This window comes from Rhamphochromis longiceps, linkage group LG7 (genome assembly GCF_057381845.1).
Source record: "Rhamphochromis longiceps isolate RC_006_pf linkage group LG7, R_longiceps_female_GT1.1, whole genome shotgun sequence".
In the NCBI taxonomy this organism is placed as follows: Eukaryota; Metazoa; Chordata; class Actinopteri; order Cichliformes; family Cichlidae; genus Rhamphochromis; species Rhamphochromis longiceps.
In genome coordinates, this window is record NC_140563.1 from 48,906,497 (window position 1) to 48,912,266 (window position 5,770).

Below are 5,770 nucleotides of genomic sequence, written 5' to 3' on the forward strand. Positions count from 1 at the left end.
TGTAAATGTGTTTTATTTAGTTTTGGTAAGAGGATGCCACTAGCAGTCCAAATTTGTTGTTTTCATGTATATGTGCCTGTGGGTGTTTGGGATTGCTGCTCTATTCTGTCTGTGATTAAAGATTTGGGCAGATATGTCACAAGCAGAATGTGGGGAAAAAATATTTATTACAATTAATAGGATAAATGTTGTTTTCTGTTTACCAGTAGCTTATTTGTCTGCTCTTAAGACAACTTTCCAAAAAAAGTAGTTTTTATTACTTCAGACTTCACAAGGATTGTAAAATGCCCCACAGCTCAAGAAAATTAAGTTATGGATTTCCATAGGGATGTCATACGGAGAGGGCTATTCATTTGGAAAGACATTTTACACCATTTCTTTCCAGATGGGGTGTTTGCACCCACTATATATATACATATACAGTGGACACGTTTCACTCTTTTTCAACCTCAGCTCTTTACATGTTATAACTTTACTCTTCTCTGTGACTTGCCAATGGATAAACAACAGCAAAAGCATGAGGGGCTCACAGACCAGTTAATAATAATAATAATGGATTGCTTTTATATAGCGCTTTTCTAGGCACCCAAAGCGCTTTACAATTCCACTATTCATACACTCACATTCACACACTGGTGGAGGCAAGCTACAGTTGTAGCCACAGCCGCCCCGGGGCAGACTGACAGAAGCGAGGCTGCCATATCGGCCCCTCTGGCCAGCAGTTACACCACACATTTTGCACACTGCCTCCATCCACAACAGATGAGATGGAGATAGTCAAGACAACCTGCTGACATTCGAACTGAGCATCAGAATTTAAGTGACTTTAAAATTGGCATGGTTGTTGGTGCTAGTCACGCTGGTCTCAGCATTTCAGAACTGTTGATCTACGGGGATTTTCCTACACAGCCAGCTCTATGGTTTACAGAGGATGGCTTGAAAAATGATGATATCCAGTTAGCGCCAGTTCAGGACAGAGGAGAATGGTCAGACTGCTTTGAGCTGATAGGAAGACAAAATGACTCAAATAACCACTCACCACAGAAGAGCATCTTGGAACGCACAACACGCCAAACCCTGAGGCAGCTGGGGTACAGTAGCAGTAGACCACTCCCGTCAGCTTAGAACAGAAACTGGTACACAAGCTCACGAAACCAGACAGTAGGAGGCTGGAGAAACAAAACATAAACAAAACAAACTTCCTTGATTGGATGAGTCTTGAGTTCTGCTGATGACGCACCACGTCACAAAGCTCAAGCTTCTTAAACCGGTTTCTTGAACATGACAGTGAGTTCACTGTACTCCAATGGCCTCCACAGTCTCCAATCCAATAGAGCACCTTTGCGATCTGGTGGGACAAGAGACATCAAGGATGTGCAGCCAACAAATGGTAAATAAATGGCCTGTATCTGGAGCAAGTGTGTGACACTGTCATGTCGATATGGACGTAACTCTGAGAACTGTTTCCAGCACCTTGCTGAATCTATAGCATGAAGAATTAAAGCAGTTCTGAAGGCTGAAAGAGGGGGTGCATTCCAATACTTGCAAGGTGTGGCTGATGAGTGTGCATAACATGGACACTACAGCCTCCCATCAACCTAAAATTACTTAATGAAAAAGAGATTTAATTTTTTAATTAATTTTTCCTGTATTATTACAATTATAGATTAAAATGCTCTGGGTGTATGGCAGGCCACAGTCTGCCTTTAAATATTAATGAAGTATTTAATAGTATAATAAACTCAATCACGCAAAGCCATAAAATGAAATTGCACGACTGAATATGCGACATAAATTAATATTTTAATTTACACAAATTAAATGGGACCAAAAATAGACAGGAATATCCAAGATTACGCTTACTCGACAGAGTTTTTATCCAGAAAGCACACTTTAATGTGCCGATTCAGACTATTGTTCATACTTCATACCCTTATAGCTCTCCTGTCACACTGTTCTTACCTTAGAGGATTTTTATAGGAAACCGCACCAATGCAAAGGAGTGCGCTGTGAAACCAAAAGCAGGAATGAAAACTGATTTCAAAATCAATCAGATTCTCACCTTAATGTTTTTGGAACTGAGGATCTATTGTGAAACTATATGTGCTATTTGAATATTTAACCAAGAGTTTAAGACAGTAAGTGTTGTGCAGAACAGACAGAAATAGTTTCTTGGACATATATGTTGATCATGGGTAAAATGCTGTCATGCTTCAGTGTGTGACTGTGAATGTTATACACTGAAGCATGAGCATGGGGACTAAAAACAACTGCGGTGCAATAGGCCATAAAAATAATACTGCAAGGCAATGAAAAGAAGCTATGGGGTCATTTGCAGCTTTGTGCAGCTTTAATAAAAAGTAACAGGTTAGACAGGTGCGCCCTCTAGAGGACTCTCCTTGACTACACTCCAGGACGTCATATCCAAATACACAGTGGGCTGTGGTGGAATATAGTCCAACCTTTTCCAAATCACCTTTATTTGACTGTGATGGGAAAGGTCAGGATAAACGATTTAAAGGGCTTAGGAAAAGAGAACTGTGGTGCTCAGAGAATCTGACTTTGCTGAACACGACTGTGCAGACAGATGGATACAAAAAGTGCATCTCAGATTTGATCCCAGGAGTTTTACCACATTGTGTCATGCAAGGACAACCTGGTGAAGGTGTACTTATTATCTTTGTGGCTTGTACCCCACACACCTATCCTGAACCCTAATGCTATGTTAGCTTTTTATGTATTTATAATATTAATTCACACACTTGGGCTTGCATTTTTATAGGTTTACTGCTCACTCATAGCTTCATCGAGCTCACATCTGCACATATTGCCACCTCTGAGTCATCAGTTAACCTAACATGTATGTCTCTGGACTGCAGGAGGAGAACAGAGCATGCAGAGGAAACCTGCCACATAAAAAGGGCTCCTCAGTGAAGGTTTGGAGGGAGATTTTCAGATGCGTATATGGGCCACGGCTGTCTTTAGTCTGCTTTATACCATATTTTAAATTTGAATTCAATTTTATAGATTTATGTTTGATATGGATCTCATTCGAATTTCTGAGTTTCAGAAACTGCCTTCTGCTGGAAGACTCCAAGAACTCATCAATGAATATCCGCGATCCATGATTATAAAAACCAGCTTCTTACCAGGAGTTCAAATAGCAACTCCAAAAATTCAAAACATCCCAGAAAGAGTCAGAGATGTGTGTATCTCTCCATATGTAAAATGCTGCGGCACGATTTTTAACTGGGAGAAGGAAATTTGATCACATCACTCCGATTTTGGCCTCTCTACACTGGCTTCCAATTGAATTTAGAATCCGTTTAAAGTCCTTTTATTGGTTTTTAAATCTCTAAATGGTCTGGCACCTGTTTATTTGTCTGACTTGTTGAAGCCCCACGTCCCCACTCGTTCCCTTCGGTCAGCTGAGCTGTTGCTGCTTTCGGTCCCAAAGTCACGGCTGAAACTTTAGAGGAGACCGAGCGTTCTCTGTTGCAGCGCTGACGCTTTGGAATAACCTTCCTCTCCATATTAGACAGGCTACATCAGTGCCAGTTTTTAAGTCTTTATTAAAAACCTATTTTTATTCCCTGGCTTTTAACTCTGTGGGTTACTGACATTTGTTTTATTAACTTGATTGCTATGTCTGGTTTCTGCTATCTTATTACTATATGCATATTTGTATTGTACAGCACTTTGGTCTACCAGGTGTGTTTTTAAAGTGCTATATAAATAAATGATGATGTTGATGATGATGATGATGATGATGATATGGCATAACAAAGTTATGGTGTGATGACAGAGACCCAATATTGTGCATGTTGTGGAGATACAGAAATTCTTTTATTGCTGCTATATAACCTGCATCATTATAACTGCATTAATAAGATTCTTTACAGCATTATTCCATTTAATAATATTTCTTACAGTATTGATATTGCATTAAAGTTGTTGATTGAAGATGTCCATTTGAGGATCCTTCCATTATGTTAACTTTTATTACAAGTACGGTTAGAAGTATTTTATACACATTGCATATTTGTGCTTATTTTGAGTTGATGTTCGGTTCATTAAGGGTCTTAAGCTTCACTGGCGTGACTGTCCAGGTGATACATGCTGAGGGAAACTAGAACATAGAAGGATAACTGCAATGCATGCTTACAACACATATAATCTAGGAATGTGTCATTTGGAGTTTCACTATATTTTATTCTACTTGGCAACAGATGACCAGAGTCAGAGGGCTTGAAGTTTATTACCTTGTATGGAAGGTGTTATAGAAAAGAGAAGTTCTATGTCTGTTTATAGCTATTGAAGATGCACAAGATGTACGATTAACTGTGACTAATGTCTGGAACCTCTTTCAATTTTTAATCTGTCATTGATGCCATTTGGGGGGGGGGGGGGGGGGGGGGGCGTGTACCCCACTGCTTTATAAGTGTCCACAACATGTATTTTGGGGGGCCTCCGTGGTTTGTGACACTGCTCTACATTGATCGATTTCGCGACAATGTGGAATGAATTCCCTCATCGGTTTGAAATACAGTACTGCATTATCAAGCAGGACAGCCCAGTGGTGATCATGCACTGCTGATCCAGTGGCCTCAAAGGGATTTTTATTTCCTTTGGCGATTCAAAAGAATTTTTGTCTGTGCTCATCTCCCATCATACAGAGGCGCATAACCTTTAACACTCTTAAAGAATCTCTCTTAAGTCTTTTTTTGTACATTAGGATTCCCATCTTCATCAGTGTGTGCAGCATGATTCAATTGTTTGCTCGAGCTTCGCTGTTCTCACCTGTGTTCACCAAACCCAGCATATCTAAAACAGTCTGTAAGAAATGGTTCTTTTAAGAGAGTTGCGCGTGTGTTGAAAGATCCTCATCATTTCCGAGGTTGGTGACTGGTGGATCAGATATATCACTGCGGTTTTGGCATCCAAACAAACCAACATCCTGGAAATATAAGTTAGAGGGACACCACAAACTCATCACCCACATCATACACAGTTGCACTGATCAAACTTCAGTGATTTCATTCTGGAGTTTGAATTTACTTTTCTGGTCTAAGGGTGACTGGATCTGGGTCCAGTCTGTTACAACTCAAACAATGAGTTATTCCTGTTTTAAGCAAGTTGCCTCCATTTGATAAAATGGCGTGATCACCATGTGGGATACCTTAACACCATGCAGTTCAGCATCCCTCCAGCATCCTGCGTTTCTGAAGCACAGTTTCTCAGCAGGGGGAAGTGGAACATTAATATGGAAAAGAGCTCAATCACCAGATTGTTTGCTTCAGGAAACAAGTAACTGTTTGACTATTTGACAATTGTTTTTGACTTTTAATTATTATATGACATTTGCTATTACGAATGTGCCTGAACCCGGAGTACTTATTGCGTTCAGCAAAAGGAAATATTGTTATCTGGGATGCTGACAGCACAGAGGTTCTGCATTATATATCAGAATCCATGACAAACTCATGAGCACGGAGGGAAAAACGAGGAGGAGATACGGGTAATCTGCCGCTGAAAATGTCAGAAAAATATCTCCATGCATGTCTGAGATGGGGTTAGCCCTGACACTACAAGTCAGTGTTGACAGAGCCATCAGATGGCTACATCTATGGCCAGTCAGTGTGGCAGTGCAAAGTGATGGGGCATATATTGGGGCTTGTGTGTGAATGTCGGGCTGTGGACAAACGTAGGTTGCTGTGTGGGCTTTTTTTTGGAGGAGACCAACGGGAGCACAATGATACCCAATTCCCAG